This window comes from Molothrus aeneus, chromosome 3 (genome assembly GCF_037042795.1).
Source record: "Molothrus aeneus isolate 106 chromosome 3, BPBGC_Maene_1.0, whole genome shotgun sequence".
NCBI classification, from domain to species: Eukaryota; Metazoa; Chordata; class Aves; order Passeriformes; family Icteridae; genus Molothrus; species Molothrus aeneus.
The window spans coordinates 17,843,065-17,853,000 of record NC_089648.1 but is presented as its reverse complement, the minus strand read 5'-3'; the positions used below and the strand labels follow the sequence as shown (position 1 = coordinate 17,853,000).

Genomic DNA, 9,936 nt, shown 5'->3' with positions numbered 1-9,936 from the left:
CAACCACAAGCATGAGCTTCTTTGTACAAATCTTTCGCACCTGTGTGCTGTCTTTTTCCATGCAGCCATTCTAATAGTTGATCCCAGTCCTCATTAATGAGTTCCTTTTTCAGGGGGCTGAGCCTTGCTAGTTCATCAGCTCTATTCTTCCACTCTCCTGCTGGATTTCCATCTGTTTGCTGAGAAGCTACCCAACCAATAGCAACATTTCCTTGGCTTGCAACATCTAAAATTTCTTGCCCCTTTTCCTTTTGCCACACTGGAATTCTGTGAACTTCCCAATCATTTTGCTGCCAGAAAGGAAGCCACTCGGTACAACCTTTGTACACTGCGTAAGAGTCGGTATAAATGCAGACAAGAGAAATGTTCTGTGCCTCACATCGGAAAACACTCCAAACAGCTATGAGTTCCCCAGCCTGAGCGCTGCCTTCCCCTTCGGTAATGATTCTTTCACCAGATGAATTGTGTAAGACAGCTGTTCTATATCTCCATACCTTCCCTTCCCGTTTTGCAGAGGCATCTGTGAACCAAGAACTTGCTGCTTGTTCGGGGGAGAAAGGAAGGGCAGCTTTGATTACAGAGGCAGATTTATCTTAGCTGCTAACCAGGCTCTCAGTGCCTTGGATTGTTAGATTTTTAGCAGCATCTTCCGTTATTGAGACGGTATTACAATAGCCTTCCATCTGAGCATACCATTTCCTAACTGAGGCCCTTTGGGCTACCCCGTCAGGTTGGGGGCAGGGGGTGGGGCTCCCATTAGTGACGATTTTGATAACTTTGAAAGGGCTTCTTAATACAATATGCTCTTGTCATGCAATTTTTTCCTCTTCTAGGAGAGCTAAGCTAACTACAAACAACCCCTTTTCCCAGGTAGTGTATCTTTTCTCAGCATCTTTGAAACCACAGGAATTAAAACCAAGAGGCCCCGTTGGACCTTCGGGACCCCACTGCCAAATGTGTACTGATAGCCCTGAGGAGGCAAATCCCCATTCCACCTGAAAGGGATCTGTGGGATGGATAGGGCCTAGTGCTTGGTGAGCTGTTGCCTCAAAAATCAGTAATTGCAATGCTTCTTCCTGAGAAGGAGTCCAATCCCATTTCATCCTTTTCCTCAGCAAGTCAAAAAGCGGCCTAGCAATTATTGAGAAATCTGGGATGTGTTTTCTCCAGAACGCTAATAGTCCTAGAGCTTGCTGGAGATCTTTCCTCAATTCAGGCCTTTGAATCTGATCTAAAGAGGTTAGGGTATCGGGTGGAATACATGTCATGCCTCCTTTCCACCAAATTCTCAAAATCTTCACTTCCTGAGAAGGTTTCTGAATTTTCTCTGTGGGTATCTGCAAATCAAGACTTTTTAAGTGAGAGATTCTTTTCTGCTGATGTTTCCCTACTACCTCTATTTCATCCTTCCCCCCCTCCCCACCACCCCCCCCCCCCCCAGAGTGTCTTAAATGTATTGATTATCAGCTACAGGATCAGCAGGATCAGGTTTGGGTATTTTTTCTAATTCCTGAACTAAAGCATGGTGGGCCAAAGTGGAGGAGTGTTTGTTGCCTTGGGGAAGCCTAGTGCAAGTGTATTGCTGTCCTTTCCCATGGGAAGGCAAAATGGTCCCTATCTTCTGGCTGTATAGGTATCATAAGGAAGATGTCTTTGACATCCATAGTTGCCATTGCCATGATTGAGTGAGCCTTTTCTTGAATTGATGTTATTAATTCAGCTAAGTTTGGGACCAGTGCTGTAAGAGGGTCTGTGTTGGCATTAAGCCTGCGAAAATCTACTGTAAATCTCCACTTTCCACTGGCTTTTCAGACTGGCCATACCGGTGAATTAAAAGGAGAATGTGTGTGAATTATTACCCCTTGGTTTCTCAAGTCCTGTAGAACCGCTTTGATACCTTCTCTGGCACCAGAAGGTAGAGGGTATTGTTTTACATTAGTTGTTTGATTATAGGGTAGGGAGGGTGCGGTTTGAAGCAGCCTAATGTTAAGTGGCAGTGTGCCAAAAGACCACAGAAATCCCTCAGAGTCTTCCCACTGCCTCCCAGCAAGGACACCCATTCCTAATCAATTATTTGGAATGTTCCCAATTACCATTTTGATGACTAGTTGATGCTCATTTCCAGGGCGCGTCAGTTTGGCTAAGGCAACATTCATAGATTCTGTAGTTCCCAGAGCATTAAGAACACAGCATTGTCTCTTAGTTGGAACAATTCCACACCTCTGGGCATCCTTTTTTGTTAGTGCAGAGATTTGAGCCCCAATGTCAATCAAAAAGGTTACTAGTAGCCTGTGGAGGCCCGTGATAGCTGGGCTTAATTTATATCCTGATTTATTTTTAGTGAGCATTCTTAAATAAACCCAAGCTCTGCCCCTTTGCCCGCCTGTAAGCGGCAGAGAGATTTGTTTCCCGAAAACCCTGTTGGTTTTGGTTCACTGCCTGTGTTCTGTGGGAGAGGCTGGGGGAGGGTTAGTTTTGGTCCCTGAGAAGGGAGGGGTGCACTGGGTTGAGCCAATGGATTCGGTTTTCGCTGGTGCCAATTATTTATTATTTTCTGCAATTTCTCAAGGGGCAAACCATCCATCACCTCTTTGAATTCCCAACAACCACCAACGGTGGCAGTTAGAGATCTGTTTTCCTTTCTCTATATTTTCACTGTGAGGAGCCCCAATAAACCAAACACCTTTGTTATTTTCTGATTTCTATGCCGGGGTTTTTATAGCTCCATATTGTCTACAATAATTAATTAGATCTACTGCAACTTCAGCTCATGTCCAAACTTTATGGCTACTGGCAGGTGAATCCGATTGAGAAGCTGAGGGCTGTGAGGGGGAAGAGTAGGGAGTGAAGCCAGGATCTCTAGGTCCACTTTGGTCAGGGGAATTCCTGAGGAACCTTATCTAGTCTTTCTACAGGATTCAAAGCCATTATGGTTTTCTGTAGAGTCATTGCTGTATGTTTAAGTGTTTCTGGAAGCCCATGAGTTCAATTGGTCATTAGTTCTGGCTTCACAGGTAATTGCATTGGGCATTCAAAACCAGGAACTAATTTATTTTCATGAATCATTTGCAGGCAGGCGGCTTTGTGGACACTTTCTAAGAGCTGGTCGGTGGTGTCAACGATTGCCAGGGGGTCACCCCTTTCCAAAGGATTCATCCTCCCGGCCCAGAAAGACGCACCCTGTGTCAGGGACCATGCATCACTCTTACCTCCTTATCTCCTGTTATGAAGAAGGCTCCATGTCCCCAGTACCCACTGGCCTCCGGTTAATTTAATTTGATCTCCACCATCGAGGGACACTCGGAAGACATATTCTGTCTCTGATTCTTGTGGGAGGCGCCCGAATTCTTTTTACAGCTTAGCTAATTCGGTAGCACTGAACGGTATTTGTTTAGTTGTGATATGTGGGTCAAGATCCTCTTTCGGCAATGCAGAGAGACAGGGAGACCCACTCGGTAATCAGAATCCAATTTTATTGTGGGATACAAGCACTTATATACCATTTCAGGGAGACTAGTAATGTGTACTACAATGATTAGGTTAAAATCACATACACAAACTTACGCATATAACAACATCTCTTGCTTGCAGAGTTTAATGCGATTTTCTTTTGCCAGTAAACCCATTTGATTTAATCTTCTTGCAATCCAGGTCTAATTTTCAAAGTTCCGTTTGTTTATGCCAAGGCATCCTGTTATCAAATCTCTTATGTTAACCAGGTCCAAAGTGCATCATCTGTCTTATGTCCCCCAACATTCCAACAATCCTCATCATTAATATAGTTCTATTCTGTTTGAACCAAGGGTCTCAAGCGAGGACAGCAGTATTCTCTCCAATTTTTTACTGCCTCAAGTTTCTGACGGGGATAGATTTGTTTCATGTCAGGAGTTTCCTTTTCCTCTGGCTCTGTAGAGGAATCAGTATGATGTGAATTCTTAGCAAGTTCCTCTCTAAGGGCAGCTCGCAACATATAGATCTCATTTCTATCTTCCTTTAATTCTTTCTGCAAAATTTCAACTAGGTTTTGAAGGGAATCTATTCTTGCTATTTCCTCGTTTCTTTGCTTTAAAAGGGTTTCTATGGCTGCTGTGAGACAAGCTGCCAAAACTGAGCAGAGGATGGTTTTATTTTTGCCCAGTTTAACTTCTGTTTCATGTTGTAAAGAATGAATTCTATCTATGACATTTTCTAAATTAAACCAGCTGTTCTCTGCCCAAACCTCCCCCCTTGGAGAAGGCTTGGCATTCTATTTAGCAAGCAGAGCAGAAAATTCAGCTTTAACTTTTGTGCTAGAGTTTTCAGTCATTTTATGAAGGGACCAAAACCATGACAGGGAGGTGCAAACTTAAGTTAGACAATCTCACAGCCTTTGCTGTGCTCCCCTTTGCTTCCCTGGCTGGGTGAAGAGACCAAATCTCCCTGGGAGGCCCTGCTTAGTTCCTTCAAGTTGTCCCTTCCTTCCCAGACAGTCCAAATTCACACATAAACAAAACCAGTTTCCCCTTTTGCGCTGAGAATGTTTGGGAAATTCTAAAGACAGAACCCCCAATAGAGTATGGGGGCGTATTTCACCTGGGTGTGCGCAGTTTGTGGGAAATTCGAAGAGCTTTCCTTGCTTTCCAGCTTCGTTCAACCCTTTCGCGATGAAGGGCTAGGTGTGGCTGAAGCAAATCGTCCTTCCCCTGTTACAGACTACAAACAGCCTTGCAGACCCTTCTGTCTATCATAATCCTGTCCATGATGCCAATTTAATGTCACGATCCGCTCATACCAATGGGGGTGGCGATGGTTGGTTAACTGATCTCGGAGTGCAACAGACAACACGGAAAGGGGATTGCAGTATCAATCCAAACAAATGCACCTTTATAGAATGACCACAGCAAATGCATGAAAGGAATTAGGGAGAGGAAAAGAATAGAAAAGAGGGGGAGAAAGAGAGAGGGAGTTGTCCTAAGCTGATTATATGACGCTTTTAACCCCAATCATCTTGTTCTGTTTATGCTGCATAATAAGTTTTGCACCTTTAAGACTTGTTGCAGAGAGTGAAGGGGGGAGAGAAGAAGCAGCAGTTTGTTTTCAGACACTGCACTCACTCCTCCACATTCCTGCTCCTGGACTGTGTTGTCTGTGGATGAACAGACAGTGGGACAGAGCTCTCCTTTGCTTTTAGTTAGTTTTAGCTTGCTGAGGCAAGGAAGTTCCCTGGACTGTGGTTTCTTTTCTTTTTTCCCTTTTCTTTGGACCTCTTGAAACCTGCTCTGGACTGAACACCCAGAAGAGCACCGGCAGCTCGCACCTGTGGCCCACCAGGCCGTGCCCGGCCCGCAACATTTCCAGCACCAGAGGGACTGATAAGTTCAGCCTGTGTGAGCTGAACTGCAACCGAGGGAGGGGACTTTCTCAGTTTGTCATCTCTTTTGGAGCAACAAGGGGTTTTATTGTTCAATATTGTTTAGGTTTTATTGTTTAATAAACAGGTTTTTTCCACCTCTTTCCAAGGAGCTATTTTCTCCTGGACCGGTTGGGGGGAGTGTTGCAGTGTGACGCCATTTCCTGTTTCAGGAAACAGGAAAATCCCTCAGGTGTTGGGATAGGTGAAATCTGTCCTTTCCCCTCCCCCTTTGCCCTCCTGCTAAGTGCTGTCCATCAATCTTAACATTCCAGCAGGGTCATGGTGTGGTTGGCAGAAGTTCAAAAGATGCCCCTCAGGTCCGGGCTCATTGGCCTGTCCAAGTGTCTTTATCCTTTGAGCCTTCCCCTCCTCCCACCTGGTTGGTGGCTCACCTGTGCCTTCCCCTCCCCCTGTCCCCGGGCTTAAAAGGAGACGGGACCATGTGGTCTGGATTCTGTTGGGAGCTGTTACAAGATTCAGAGGTCTGTCATCCTGGAATAAACTCTGGATTAAAACTCTACAGCAGAATCCTCTCCTTTTTCTCTTCACCGTCCCCTGAACCTTTTCCACCAGAGGTAAACTGAGTTTCTACTATGCCTGGATTTGTTGCCAGTGCCTAGCTGCACGATCCAGCCGGCCAAATGTATCTCTGAGGTGAAACATCACAGCTGCCGCCTTTGGCCCAGCAGCAAGGGTCAGACGAGCCCAGGCACGTCCCACCCGGTAATATTGGGATTAATATTTCATAGGGGAGGGGCCAAATGAATCTGCTTTCCTAGAGGAGCCCCTTTGGGGGTTCTCCCCAAAATTTGCCCTGAACCAAGACAGGAGTATAGCTACCAAATGTGGAGAGACTAAGTCCTCTTAGTCCAGCCGACAGAGTTTGCCTAGTCACGTTGGGAAGATAATGGCCCTGTCTGGTTAACTCAAGGTTAAGTCCTGGTTAACTCAAGGTTCTATTATAGTCCATTGCTGAGGGGGGAAACAGAATCTTGAAATGGCTGAGGGGGAACAGATACAATCAAGAAGAAGAAGTCTATTGAAATTGCTGAGGGGGAAAAAGGTATTGAAGACAGGTACAGACAGTCCATGTTCTCAGCAGGATAAGTCAGTATCAGCAGTGAGTGGGACCCACTGTTTCAGGACTGCTTTCTGGGGGAAACCAGTCTAGGTCCGGTGAACACATCTGTAGGCAACACTCAGCAGGCATCCTGCTTCAGTCAGGCCAGCACCCCTGCATCAGAATTACAGGTGTCTCAGTCTCAGTCCTTGGTAGGGGGGCTTCAACCTCGCTGCCTCACGCTGGTAGTGGAGCAGATGGATTTTCCATGGGGGGGCTACCAAGTTGCCCCAGCAAGTTCATCTGGCCAAGAGGTGGGAAAATTCCTGGTCTATTGTCGTGAAGCAGGTGCAAGCATATAGGCCGGGTCGCCCTTTGGCAGGCCCTGCTAGAAGCAGTCACTGAAGACACAGCTGTGAACAATCACTTGGCAGGCCAGAATTCTGCTCAGGGGCCTCAGGATTTTTGGTGTTCATCCATTACTGGCAGGCCAGAATTCCCATCGGTGTCTTTAGGGTCCCAGTGTCTGTCCTGGGAATGGTCGTGAGGCAAATGAGGGGAACTTTAGACTGTCTTTCACACGTATCAGAAAATCTATTTACTGAAATGGCCAAAAAGAATGCATAACATTTACAATTGAGGGGGAAAAAGAAAACCAAACTCAAACCGTTGGAGCAATATTATTCTAGAGAATGCCATGTCTCTATGAAAAATACAAAAAAATTTCTGTTTTCAAACGCACCCACAAATCACCATTTTGCATCTTTTTTGTTGTTGTTGTTGTTTGTTTTAAAGCTCTGGCACTTATCTGATTCCTTTTTGAGTTAGTTCAGCTCATTAATCTAGTAAGAAAGCTGCTAAAATTAAACGGAAAAACCTATGGGGAACAGGATGCCACTTCAGCCATGTTGTAGGGAAGCATTAGGTCAGCCTTCTGTCTTGTAGAAATATGTCTGTCATATAGGAAAATCAATGCGTAGCACTATCTCATTTTGAACTTTCTCATTGCTACTGGGTTCCTGAATGATCAAGATGGTTTAAACCAACAACAGGCAGCCCTCTAAGATACTCCCCAAACTATTGCAATGGAATAACTCGATCAGGTGAAGAGCTCGCTATGCAAAAGCTGAATATGATGTCAATAATGCTTTGTTGTGGATTACCATTGTTTGGGATCATTTATCCCTTACCCTCCCATGTAGGTATAGGAAAAAGTTAAGAAACCACAAGGCTTTTACAGCTGTTCTTGTATTTTGGGATCGTAAGGACTTGGGTTGGTAAACAAAACTGTGGTGAGTTTTACTATTGACTTTATCGCTGTTTCACTTTGAATTAACTGCTTTGCATTTCAGCTTACCCATCAGTATAATGAGAAGAAGAATATCTTCCTTCCTGCCCAAAAGATGTTGAATTATGCCTGTGATGTCACGGACTTAAAGACGAAAACCATTGTGATTGAAAGGAAGTATTGGCATGCCACAAGGTAACTGGAGTGAGCTGTGTTTCCTCCTCAGCTTCACTGTGATAGTAGAATTTTAATTAGCAGTTCCAAAACTTTGTCTTAGCATAGTCTGGTGACATATCTCAGTAGAGCAGTGTCCTAGGGTGACTTTATGATGTTGTATCCCCAGCCATCTGTTCTGTTAATGCTGGATATTATATTCTCTGCCTTCAAGACTGCTTCTGAGAGCAAAGGTGGGGAGAAGAAGAAGTACGGAGTTTTTTATCACAGGCTGCACTCACTCTTCTAAAAGCAACACTGCTCCACATTCGGTGCTGCACTGTGTTGTCTGGGCACTGATGGAGCAGAACAGAGTGTTCTTTGCTTTTCAGTTGGTTTAGCTGGCTGAGGCAGAGTTTTCCCTGGACTGTCTTTTTTCTTTCCCTTTTCTTGGAACTGTTCAAACCTGCTCCAGACTGGGACCTGGAGAGCACTGAGAGCTTGCACTTTGTGGCCTATGGGGGCCTACTCTGGGCAGCAGCCTTTCCTAGTGCCGGAGGGATTGATAACAGAGCAAGCATCCACAGGAGAGACTTTCTGAATTTGTTGTCTCTTCAGAGCGGCGATTGAGTTTTGTCATCTGGTATTGTTCATTTTTTGTGCTGGGGGGTGCTTTCCCTGGTAAATAAACAGATTTTTTCCACTTCTCTCAGAGGAAATGTTTCCCAGACCAGTTGAGGGGAGGGGCCGTGTAGGTGGGCTTTCTGGGGGGGGGGGGCCCTGAGACATAAACTTTAAAGAAATTTAGGGTTTTTAGAGGAGCTGAGGTTTTAGTTAGAGATAAGCCTTATTAGAGTTTATCAAAATAAATAGGTAGGCCTTGTTGAAGTTAAGAGTTAGTAGTTAACTAATAATTGATTGCTTGTCAACATCATGTTTGCTTAGCTGGGTTTATCATGAAGAATATAGAAACTCATAAATAGCTTTTAGGAACATAACACAATTGTAGGCCACCTCTGTTCTGAAACCAATTGAAGATGGGGAATGGGAGTTCTACCAATGGGTTCATTTGTCATATTTGCATTGAAAATGTAGAAAGTTCAGAACCAGGAAGACTTCATTTATTTCCTCATTTTGGAACCCCTCCCCATGAAAGGGACCACCGATTCATTTTGAGGAACAAACTACGCGTGCTTAATAGCTTTTGAACTAATTACCATACGAAGTGAGGAATGATGGGATGTACCTAAATTATGAATATGTATTTGTCTTTTGGGTATTCAATCCTTGTATAGATAAAAAGACTCTGTTATCACCTCTAAATCACAGTGTGTATTTGGGAGCTATCCCGCACGCTGCCCAGCGTTGCAATAAACGTACACTTTCTAATTTTGAACTGTTAGAGAGCCTTTGTCCGTCACAGTTGGATATCAGTACTAGATCAATATTTTTAATAAATCACCCCTTCTTGAGGATTGCTGCCAAATTTGCCCTAAACCAAGACAAGCAGGATCTGCGATTTAGAGAATGATGGAATCACTTTGGTTGGAAAAGACCTTTAAGAACATTGAGTCTAAATGTAATTAGCAAACACAACCATCAAGCAATGTTTTGCTGTCTGAAGAGAACATGGTTTATCTGGTAAGCTTTGCAAGTATTTGTGTCATCACAAGCATGCATGTCCAATGCATTAGATGGGTATATAATAAGAAACCTGTGCAAATCAACAGAATGATTCTCAGGGTAGGATATTGGCATGTTTCATCCTTCTTCCCGACTTCTTCCAATGAATTATTTTTACAAAGTAATGATTGGAATTGTTACTCTTTTGACGGTTCTTGTTGTATTACTGACATTTTTGGCATAGGAATGCCAAATAGGTTAATTCACCTAGTTTTTCAGATAAAGACCAAGATTTAGTGTTGCTTAAGCTGGAGGCAGAAATATTTAAATCTTCCAGCCTCCTTCTTAGTACCTAATTTCTATTACAATATCAGTGCACAATCTTGTCCCTTAAGGTCCAGCTAGCTCAGTTTATACCAA

The 9,936-nt window shown here is 44.1% G+C and overlaps 1 pseudogene; it reads right to left on the bottom strand.

The window, feature by feature from the left end:
* Positions 1 to 2,702: 2,702 nt before the first annotated feature.
* Positions 2,703 to 3,970, bottom strand: LOC136553993 (uncharacterized; annotated as a pseudogene).
* Positions 3,971 to 9,936: the final 5,966 nt, after the last annotated feature.